Here is a 12,524-nt window from a genome sequence, read left to right on the forward strand (position 1 = left end):
TATTATACAAGCCAGAAATTATCTTTTCACTTTCTGTCATATTTGAGAATGAAAAAAGCAAGGTGAGATAAGTTGGTGAGCAGTAAGGTGTGTTGATGAAGACAAGCTGGGAGTTAGCTGACAGCAAGTGGGGATTAGAAATTTTTTTCCCTGGAGGAAAGTGATGTTAGTTCAGTGCCATCAGGAGTAACAGTATTGGAGAGTTAGAAAAATCCTTTAACTGTATCACATCTGGCCTGAAGAACAAAGTAAAACTTCTAGAGATCTAACAGATGTCTGATGCATCTCTGTGCAGACAATAACCTAAATGACAAGCTTTCTTGTGATGAATATATATAGAGAGTGCCTTCCCACATCTCTAGAGACAGAAAACAAGACCTTGTCCTGTACCTGTCAAAAAAAAAAAAAAAAAAAGTACTTTTTTTTCCAACTTGGTGCAGTTTTTCATCTGACTTCAGTAACGTTTGAATTGGATCAGATAGGAAGAAAGGCCTTCATCCACAGGGTAGCAGTTTGGCTTGGTAGATTTGCTCCTTCATTTGTATCTCTAAGGAAATTATGACTGACCTCACACTTCAAATTACCTTTAAGAGGAAACATTTCCTACTTACCTATTTCCAAAGCCAAATTATGTTTATGATGGGGATTGTGTGGTGTTTGCAATTGAAGGAGACTGGACCTCATGACTTAGACTGGGCCCTTCAGTTGCATCTTCTTACCTTACTAAAAGGGGTATTTTTCTCTTTTGTTGCAGAAGGATATGAAGCTAAACAAATCACTTTTCATGTAGTCAGCCACAATGAAGTTAAGGGGGAAAAAATTACAAGCCATGATAACGTCAGCAGTCAATATTGTTTGTCTTTACAGAACAATAAACAAAATCATGAAACTAGTCTCTAAAAGGTCTTGATGACAGCGCTGGTAAACTCAGGCAATCTGCCTACAAAGATGAATGGTATTTTCCTGTTGCACATTATGTCTCTCTGAAGCTATTTAAATCTAATTAACCTAGTGTCAAACTCTCTGATTTCCCTCCAATGTTCTAACACAGGGCCCTAAATGTTGATTATTTTTTTTATACCAACTTTTCTTAAAATATTTGGTTTTAACATTTATCCTTTTATTTGCCTGTAGACCAAAATAAATTATTACCTCAGGATCATATGGCTATGACAATGAAGCAGATGATACCCACAGAAGAAAAAGAGGGTTTTTTGACTAATACAGAAAGCATGTGTATACAATGACTGTCTTGCCCTGGCTCACCTTTGGCATTAGCAATTCTCATTTTTGCCAGTCTTTCATTTCCTTCCACTGGGTGAAATTTCACTTCAGTGAAGCCAGTAGAAATTTTGCCATTAACTTCAGTAGGAAAAAATTATCAGTCACCGTTAGCTACAAAATGCTAATTTTGTAGTGCTGTATAGGAATTCCCAGAATGACTGCCTATCTTACCCTGAAGTACTGACAGTGGACCAACTTCTCTGCCATCTGTATTCAAGGAATCAGGAGAGTTGCACTGGATGCACCCTGCTTCAGCATTTAGATCACTGATGTTAAACTGATTTTATATCTGTCAGCCTTTTAGGATAAAGGGGATTTTATTCCATGCCCAGATTAGTTTTATTTTAAACTTTGAAAGAAGGAGAAAACCATTTTAAGAAAACTATAAAGATGGAAAAAGGGTTTTCCAAGTGTTCAATTTTTCTAAGCAAAATCTTGAAGTTTCTTGGCCTTTCGGCAAAATACTATAAAGCACGAAGAAACCCATAGTTAAGTGGCTTGAAAATCTTTCTTTAATAAAATAAGCCCAAAACAACAGCAACCCCCCTTCAAATTATGGCATACCTGCAGCACTTTTGAAGAAATGAGTGATTCTTTCCTTAGTTCCCCAACAAGTAAAAAAAACCCAACCAAACAAAACCCCCAAACCCCACCCACCAAAAACTCCACAAGTATTACATGTTGCTAACAAAAAAGCCTGCTGTAACAAAGATATATTCTTTATTCTAGTGTGGTCCATATAGCTACAAAATGTTGACAGAAGACACCATTTTAGTGAATATATTCTGCGCCACCTCCTGTTCTATGAACAAAGAACAACAAATTGAAAAGATTTTTGAGCAATAGCTTATTGGGAGAGATAAGTCGTACAGGAACGCTTAAGCAGCACATAATTATGAATGCAGCTTATGTTTCAAACATACTTCCTTTTGAAGGTTAACTGAAAGGTTTGCCCTATTTTCCAGTTCGTGCAACGTTTATATAATCATCAACTCATTACTTTAGCAAGGGAATCTGTGCTGTAAATTCCTAGACTAGCTGTGAGCAGCCCTCTGTACTGCCCACATTCTGTGCAAGTGGGATGACAGTCAAGTATAGGCATGTCAGCTGATCCACAGAATTAAAAATAAATAATTCAAATATTGCAGTTGCAAGAAGCATTTTATGCTATGAGTCACCACCTTTGGTATGCATTCTTTTCCCAGCATTTGCCTTCCCTCACACATTTATTTAATTTCCAAGCCACTGGTATAAATTGGAATGACATTTGAATCTATTTTTTCAAAATTTATTGCTTTAAGGTGTCTATTATGCTATTGTTGTTATGAGGCTTCTATTAATTATCTAATTGATTTGTCTCAAGAGGTTCTGTAATTCATATACTGACATCTGAACTCTAGGGAGTGTAATATTTCATGACACATTTTTTGCCTGGATACCTCAATGTTTTCTCATCTAAGGGTGCCGCTACTTACCTACGATGTTATCTGTTTACATATTATAGGTACAAATCAGTAGTGCTGGCATCTAATCCTTTTGGCAGGAGTTTTACTGGTCAGATAATGGCAGCAGGACAAGTTTTTCCTGTGAAGGTACAGTACTGATATTTACAGAGTAAAATTTTGCACTGGAAAGCTAGACTACTGGCATAACAAGGCAGTTCAACTCTCCCATGTGACCCTTCTAAGAGATAACTAATAGCGTTTGATTTCTTGTGGGTTTGTTTGGTTTTGCTGGATGGTACTGGCTTTAGACATTTAAGCTAGCCTGTAAAAGCTGGTTTAACTATATTTGAGCATTTCTGAATGCAGAATTTTCTTGATCAGAACCTTTTAAGACTTTCCCAGGGCTCGGGATTGGATTGTTCACAGGGTGGTCCCAAAAAGGGTGTTGTACTAGATCTGCTTCTGCTATCAAGGACTTCTTCCCGTCTGTTCTGTTGCATTAATGCAGCATAGCCAAGGGCAACTGAAGTTTGTAGGTGAATGTATTATGTATGTTTTAGTTCTGCCTTGGGTTTTTAATTTAGTTTTGGCAAATGCTCAATCGACTGCAATTATTTTCAGTGTAAAAATACCTTAAATCACATCATACTTCAGAAAGACACTCACTGTTGTTTTTTTTTTTAAGGATCTTAAAACAGTCTATTTTTTTCATTCTGAGACTCAACTCTGCCTTCTGATACCCATTTTGGCATACCTGTCAGAATTCATATCTGAGAAGAGCTATAGTAAAGGAAAACATTTGTATAGCTGGACAAATAGGGTTAGCATCCTTTGTTATTGAAGTTTGAGTTAAGGTCTATGTCCTGTGGAACAGAAGTAGTGGCTCTAGTCATGTTTTGTTTAGCTTAATGTTTTTTGAACTTATTTCTATCTTATTTTCTACATATGGCACCTTTTGTACAGATGACCACCTGCTCTTGTAGCCTAAACCAGCTGTTTAACTATATTGCATTGTTGAGATAAGTTGGCTTTTTTCTTTTTTTTTTACTTACTTCCCTGAAGTACTTATAGTTTTTAGCCTCTGATGCTCTTTAAAGTTCAAGTGCTTTTGAAGATAAGGCATACTGCAGCCACAGCATGTGATGGAATAAGTGAACATAGAATGCACTTTACTATCTGTTTGATCTCTCTAGATGCTGATAATTGGTGGTGGCGTTGCTGGGCTGGCTGCAGAAGCAGCTGCCAAAGCAATGGGAATTACTGTCAGGGGATTTGATACCAGGTAAAGTAAGAAACTATGGCTTACAATCTAGAACACTGCTTAACACTTTATAAAATATTCTGCTCAAAGTTCTGCTCTCCTTTGCACTGAAGGATGTTCTTTGAAAACAATCTGCCAGGTTTCTCTGTGTCACAGTCAAAAGAGTCTTAACTTGCAGAATTTTTACTTAACTGCTAATTAACACAAACTTCAAACTACTGATTTGAGTATTCAGAAAAAGAGAACATAATTAAAAAAAAAATTAAATATGCTGCTTCCCTACTTCCCTGGCCCAACTTAAGCCAAACATCATCATCTTCCTCTCCTCTTCCTGGTCTCAATTTTCCTCATTTTCCCTGCATGTTACATTCAGTCCATCCCAATTCCTTTGAGTGTGGGGTTGTGTGCAACTGTTTCTGACCCACCCCTCACGGCTGCCCCTGCCCCAGCATGGGTCATCCCTGGACTGTGATCCCTCAGGTATGGAATTCCCTTTGCTTTGGAATGCCTGCTTCCAAGAGTGTCTCATCAGGTGCCTTAGCACTCCATGTGTCTTTATTTCTTCACATCTCCTACACTACCAGCTTCTGCTCACATGTGTGAGCAGGGATGCCATGTGCTGCTCTGGCAGCTTTTAGTGTGTGAGAGGGTGTTTACGTGGGTTTCAGAGCCCATGGAACTGGATAGTACAGGGCAGTTCATGGCCTTCTCCTGCTCAGGTCACCTCCACAGCCCCTGCCACCAAACCTTGCAATTTATGCGCGCTACAGCGCTCACACATGAACTGATTAGGCACTCATGCATGTAATAATTGGGTGTTCATGAGTAAATTAATTGTGGGCTCATGTGTCAATACTACAATTTATGTCCAGGTTGCCGGTGGCCTCCTTTGCCACAAGGGCACATTGCTAGTTCATGGGCAATGTGGTATGCACAAAGACCCCAGGTCATTTTCTGCAAAGCTGCTTTCCAGTCATTGACCCAAGCCTGTATTGGTACATGGTGTTATTCCTCCCCAGGTTTCTAGCTACCATTCTGCTATAGATTCTGTATTCCTGCCAATCAAATGGCTTCATATTCAAACTTTCAAAAACTGGAAAACAAATAATAATAATTTTGGATAAAAAACCCTGTTATGTCATTCAGTCTATTTCTCTGCCAGTGTAATCCATTAACTACAGTCCATTTTTATTTGAATAGTCAAGTTTGTGTCTCAAGCAACTGAACTTCTGTGGTTCCTCTCACATCCTTTGGGAATCTATTTACTTTTAGTCAGGAAATACATTCCGCCCCCCCCCCCCCCCCCCTCCATTTTATTCAGACAGTTATGTAGATGTGATTGGACTCCAATTCTATATTGAAGTCTGGGGACAGTTCACCTGGCCCCCATCAAAATAAAATGGGAATCTGCACAAGAACATCTGTTCCTCTGCATACATAAGATTGAGTTGGAACCTTGGTATTGTAGCAGTGATGAGTAGTACTGCAATTCTAAACATACATTGTTAATGAATATAATAGAATTACTATGGACTAACTACTGCAGTTTCTACAACAAAAAAATGAAAGCACTACAAAACCTATCTAGTAATCCATATATATTATAATATACTTTAACCCAAAACAGAAAAAAATGTGCCATTTAAGTGCTGCAGAACTTATTGTAAGTGGTTTATCCAAGGGAACAGCAACTCTCATTACTTAAGAAGGTAGGTAGGTTTTTCTAATGAAGTTATTCAGTTGTATGCTTAAATGTGTGTTAGGCACAGGCTCTTTGAGCAGTGACTACTTAGCAAAACCAGCCTATTTTTAGTTTGGACAAACTAACTTCAGTTTTTCTTTAGTAAAATAAACACCCAGCTAAGTATTTTCGCATGTATGAAACTAATTTTAGCGATCGGTTTATTTTGAAATTTTTGTTTGAAATAAAGTTTAGAAGCTGCTAAGGTAAAGCTAATAAATAAGTTGGCACAGCCTGATTTGCCTAGTGCTTATTGAAAGCTGACTCTTGTCCCTTTTCTTTTAACATCTAGTTATGATGATTGTGTCTGTTAACTACTATTTTCTTGTTTCTGTTAACACAGCAATGATTATTTTTATAAAAATAGGGAAAAAAAAAAAATTCCTGTATCTGCCATCTCCATTATTTTTGCTTGGGCCTCCAGCACTGGAACAGCTTAAATTCTTTGGAGCAGAATCTCTAGAAGGTGATAACTGCTGAAACAGGAAAGGGTATTGGAGGCTACACAAAAGAAATGTCCCAAGAATATATTGAAGGAAACCTGGTATTGTTTGCCAAACAGTGTAAAGAAGTGGATATTGATGTTAGTGCAACTCTTATTCCACATAAGATACTGCTTATAACTATTGCAGAACCTAAACATTTGTTCCTATTAGTATAACATGCCCAGTGAAATATGCACGTATCCAGATATGTAGTAAAAACTATTAAAGAGTAAAGGCTTCAGGATTAGGTAGGTTTTATTTCATTTTTATTCAATGGTTTAGAGTATTTCCTTCTTTTTTCTGATTTCCTAGTAATTTTCAATTCAGACTCAACGTGATAATATTTTGTATTTCCTTCTGAAAACACTCCTGTGTATTACATATCTCCCCATTTATCCTCTTTATTTCTAGTAAGAATTATTAAACTTGTTTAATTTGCTTTCTTAAACATGAAATTGGGGAAGAAAGCTCCAATTCTAATCACTAAGAGTATGATGGAGTCAATGAAAAAATGATCAGTAATTACGGAGCTGAGGCTGGAGGTAAAGTAGAAATGTCTCATCCTTCAGAACTTTACATCTGTAAGGTGTGTAGATTATACATCAGCATTTAGAAATAACTGATGTGCAGAGAAAATACCAATAATGTCAGTGTTGTTCTAACAAATGAAAAAGTAATAGATGTTATAGTAATAAAGACTGTCTTCACTTGAAGCCACTGCAAGTCTGTCATGGAATTCTTACCAATGTGTTGTGGGGTAATGAAGCAGTCTTTCATAAGTAATGAAACCACAAGTTGGAATATTATCCAGACACCATTCCATCTTTGAATGCTTTATGTGTGGTGACTTTTATAAGCATGGTAACATCATTTTTAACAATGATATCCATAAATGCCCTTAAATTCATCCCTAGAGCTTTATTAACAAGAATTTTGAGTGTCCAATTCCAAATATAGAAAAAGAGAAAAATCAGTTTAGAGTCTTGTTTAATTTCAGTGTTAAAAGTGTTGTGTCACTATTTTACAATATGAATGGTAGATTTTAACAGATTACTATTCAGAGGATTGCTATTTTTAGATGAAGACTAAATTTAGGTGTGATCTGGAAAAGTCATGCAGTGTAAGGTAAGATGATATAAAGGTGCAATTATTTGTCTGCTGCCAGAGCATATGTTTGAGTATTGTCTAAACAGTTCAAGTTTTACCAGTTTTGTGGTTTGTTTTTTGTTTGTGTGGTGTTCCCCACCCCTCCACCCCCTGAACAGTGCAGTCCTAAGTGGTGATATACCTAAGATGGAACACCATTTTCAAAATGTGTGAAGACGTAATCGACCTTAAACTTTTTCTTTCATTATCTCTTCATGGGTCACATTTCCAGGTTATTTCTTTAGTTACAAGGATATTTTTCTTTTTGAATGGAAGATTATTTTTCTGTAATGATCTGGTTCTAGCAGTTAAAACTGGAAAAATGACAAACATCGTAAAACTGATGATGTCAAGTGTTCATAGACTTGCTGGCCTACACTGATGTTCTTCTAGGAGAGCCTAGCTTTGCCTCTTAGGTTTTTGTTTGGTTGTTTGTTTTTGTTTGGTTGGGGGTTTTTGTCTTTTTTTTTTTTCCCCCCATCTGCAGCTTTGTGCTAAATTGGTTGTCAAAACTATTTTAAATTTGTAATGTTGGGGCCTGATTAAAGATAGTCAAGTTTGCATAATTCCCAATTCTACGTTTAACAGAGTTCAGAAGAAATCTGCTATTGTCATCTTTTCCTATCAGGAAAAATCCAGTTACGCCTTTTTCTCTAGAGGGAAGAAATATTTCTGCTAATTTTCTGTTGAAAATTTGAATTAAAATACTTAAATTTTATATAGATCTTGCAAATTTAAATACTTCTGTTATTGAACCATTTCCAAGTATTTTGTTCTGGGTCAGGTTGTATGTGCCTGAGATGATCTAATGTCACATATAATCAACAGTTTGGATATTGGTTGCCTCTCCTCCACATGTGTGCTACCTAGACTGCACATCCTGTGTTGCACTATGTTTGTGTTGGTGTAGTGGTGGGCTTTAGGCACACAGAAGGCCTGCATGTATGCCATGGGGCTCAGAGGTTTGTTCAATCTATTAATTTAAATGCCCAGCTTACACAGTGGAAAACTTACCCAAGTTGTGAGAGTCCTGTAGTGTGAAAACGCTTCAAATACTATTGTGCGTAAGACAAATCCTCTATGCACCTACTATCCTCTACCTTAGTCTCTTCATTAAAACTATAATGCTGAGTTTTTCCCCTCCTTCTAGTACTGTCATTTGTTTTCCTTTGTAAAGACCCGTTATTTGAAGCAATTAAAAATGCTATAATTTCAGTATGTGGGAATTTACCCGAGGAGGAAAAGTCTCTCATCAGGAACCAACTTGGAAAGCAGACTATAAAGCAACAGCAGAATACTTGCAGCCTTCACTGTCTTCCAGGTAGTAGATACATGCATTGTCCTGTTCTGGAAAGCTAGGTGAAGAGAACAGTCCAGCTAAAAGTATTTCAGTTTTACCTTGTATTGACTACTTCTGTGGCTGCCATACTTGACTATCATGTCATGACCTACTCCAGGATGCGTATTGAAGCTAACATGTGTGGCTGCACATGGGATGAACTGGCAACTGCAATGTCCAGATGGCTATCCTGGAATGATGCAATGAAAGAAAGAAACAATAATTTAGGGTACAGTGTTCAAGATCAGAACTCAATATAAGTTGTTTTTAGAGCATGGCATTAGAATTCTTTTGTGGTTTTTTTGAATGTTCTGCATTCATAATAATAGGAAAGGATGTTAAAGAAACACTATCTTAATCCAGACATACTTGCAAAGAATTTAAGTTTTGAAGGTATCTCTATCTTCTTCCTTGGGATTGACTGGAGTGCAATTAATCTGTGAAACACATTGTGCAATGTGATTCTTATCAGACAATCATGAGGTGTTTTCGAATTTGAAGAAGTAGTTGATTTCTTACTCTCAAAAATAAGCACCATATGGTTTTGTAACCAGTTCCCTGACTGGCCTCCCAGCTCATTTAGTCTCTGGCTTCCTGACAAAATTGCTGGCTTGCTTTGGTCATGCATCAGAGTAAGCTATTAGTTTTAAACAGAATCCTTAACTTGTAAAAGAAAGCTTTAGTAACTCATGTCTACAGTAATATGCAAATTTGATTTACTAGCATGTATAAAACAGGCATCAGATCTGTGGAGAACGTGTGAAAAGTTTCCAATACATGAAAGCTTTGACAACTATTTATTTTTCTTTCTCATCAGGGTGTGGTAAACACTGGTTACAAGGACTTGCCAAGTAGAATGGCTACTCAAGCCAGTAGCCTTTATTCCTATAACATCTTGAAATTATTAAAGCTGTTTCTCCTGAGAAAGAATATTTTCACTTTGAACAAAAGATGATTTAGATTATGGGGCTAATGATCATGTCATTAGAGGAATTTTGGTAATGAAGGTGAGTTTCAATGCTGCTTAAACATTTTTGATAAAAACATATAAAATATGTTGTATGAAAGCAGTGATTTTGTTAGTGAGTTCAGTCATTCCAAGGAAACATTATCATTCAATGTCTACATGATAATGTGGTAAAGGGAATTTCTTGCATGTTTCAAGACCTAAAATATGGGGCAAAAAGAGTTTTATAAAAGGTTTAATACTGTAAAATTACTGTTGTACTTTAAACTTGCATTTTTAAAGAATGTGTTACTGAGAATTGGCCCATCTCTTGAGCTACTGAACTGTGCCTTAAGCAATATGACTTCAAGTGTGAGATTGTTCAATACCTGCTGATTTGGGTCCATAAACTAAGGTGCTGACAGGTAAGAATAGGTGAGCTGTGCGTGATACTCAAAAGGACTTCAAGAATTGCAAGTACTTCAAAGGCCAAATGGTTTGATGACACCATGTCTTTGTGCCAAGGTCAGGAGAGGTAGAGCATTGTTGCTTTTAAAGATACAGTGGTTTTCTATTGAAACAAGCAGGGGGTTAGCCTCAGAATATGAAATTTATTTCAACCCTGATATGATATCATTAGGCTATATCCTGCGTAGTCTCTGTTGTAATAGCAGTAGCCCTCATAACTTCCTACATCCTTTGGCCTCTTATTCTGGGAGAAGAAAAGAAACTAAATATACAATTAAATCAGGAAGCAGCCTTAAGATCTGTGAAAACTGATATTACTTGTATATTGGCTGCAATTTTCTGTATGCAAGATATTTCTTGAGATAGACTGATTCTTTTTCAGCTAAGTTCATTTTGGATATAATAAAGAGGAAGGCTTAACTTCTGTAGTCATGATGAATTAAGATTGACAGAAATCCATATTTGCCTGCAGGTAGCATTAAACCAAAGTACAGTCATCCTAAACATTTAAATATTGGCAGACTGGAATTACTGTTTGGCTAAGAAAGTGTTTGTGAAGAGAAGCATATTCATGTTCAGTTTCTAAGGAATGTAGTCTAGGATTTAGGTAGGTTTTCTTGTTTAATGTTTGTTTTCTGGGTGTGTGTGTGTTTTGAGTTGTTTGTTGGTTGGGTTTTTTTTTTTCCCCCCTCCAGTGTCAAGTGTCTTACATCTGAAATATATCATGCCAAATTTGGTACAGTAAGAACACAAAGATGGTTTTTACAACTGACTGAATTCAATGGTCAGTGCTATTTTACAGACCAAGGGTTATCATGATCAATATAAGGTAAAGGCCAAATTCCATTCTATTTACTCATGTGAGTAATCCCACTAATTTCAGAAGGATAAATGAGTAACCATGACAAAACTTTGCCTGAAGGGTCACTCCATAACATAATGAAAGGCAAGATACAATAGGAATCCATCATAATGATTGTTTCTTCTGCAACAGGAAGGTGTAAAGTGTTATTTCAATATACTTTCCCAAGAACAGCACCCCTTTGTATTTAAAAAAAAAAAAAAAAAAGCACAAGACAGGAAGAGCCGTACTCTTCCAATCTAGGAAAATTATGACCACAGCTGGAATTTATATAAAAGGTACAAGGGAATTAATTTACCTATATTTCTTGTTGCCAGTTTGGCTTTTAGATGATGAGCCATGCTAGGAATAATTATATAAAAATAAAATGAACTCCTGAAAAGTAGTGTGGATTAATATTGAAAAGCAGCAGGCAGCGGTAAGTCAAGGTTGCTAACATATCATGTTGCTTTCCAACTGAATGAAAGGCTGAAAATTTAACTTTTCAGGATCCTTGGTGAATCACTGTATACCTTTTGTTACCAAGAAACTTCTTCTGATATTAATTATGTAGGAAATAAAGAGCCAATATGGTATAGGTTAGGGACCCAGTCCAGGGCCAATTGAAATTAACATAGACTGTTCTCAAAAGCTTTTGGATCAGGGCCTGTATATACTGCATAACTCCAGATGTCATTATCTGAGTTGAAATATATGTATGAAATGGAAAATGAATCATATAGCAAGGTTTTCATTATGTTGAATAATATTTTCCTCATAAACAAGATTGTTATGCTCTTTGCATTAACTGCCTTTAAAAATAAGAAAAGAATAATGCAAATGATTAACAGAAAAGGATACATATAGCACACCATTTCAAGTGCTCACTACCTTCAAAGCTCCTGTTCAAGGTAAATGAGTAACAGCAGAAATAGATATTAGTTCAAGGAAAGCAATTTTTGGTGGTACATCAAGTTGATTTTAAAGGAAGAAGAAAGAGAAGAAAGTCTGTTTCACTTAGTGAACCATTTCATAACCAAGCTTTGTACAGCATCTGAAAGACCTGCCTTACTGCCTCCTCCCAGGGTCATTGACTTCAAATGTTTTGTCCAAAGTATCATCTATGTTTGAAGATCTCTTTTCTTTGATATATGTTGGTCAATTTGTATACAAGTTTTGAAGTTTTTATTAAAAGCTTCCTAAAATGATAATCCAACTGAAAATTAAACTCCTGTGATGTCCAAGAGCGAGATTGTGGTATCTTTCTACATTGGGGTTTGTCTTGATTGGAGAAATTCGTACTGTACATTGATTTGCTCAGAGCTTACTTGGGTATATTTAATAAAACATTGTGCAAGTGATGACAAAATATGTCTCTAAGTAAAATATCATATTATCGGATAAATGAAATGATCTAGTCTTTTCCTAAAGAGGGAAAAACATTTCCTTAAACCACCAACACATATGGTCAAAGAGACTAGTACTGGGAGCAATAATATTTTCTCCCATGGAAGTATTGTTGAACTCTCTGTGTGGTCTGCATCTTTTAACAATGTTCAGATGCTACA

At 36.4% G+C, this 12,524-nt stretch overlaps 1 pseudogene; it reads left to right on the top strand.

The window, feature by feature from the left end:
- Positions 1-12,524, top strand: part of LOC104028750 (NAD(P) transhydrogenase, mitochondrial-like) — a 41,424-nt pseudogene that overhangs the window by 15,813 nt on the left and 13,087 nt on the right.

The sequence above is a fragment of the Pelecanus crispus genome, chromosome 7 (assembly GCF_030463565.1).
Source record: "Pelecanus crispus isolate bPelCri1 chromosome 7, bPelCri1.pri, whole genome shotgun sequence".
Lineage (NCBI taxonomy): Eukaryota > Metazoa > Chordata > Aves > Pelecaniformes > Pelecanidae > Pelecanus > Pelecanus crispus.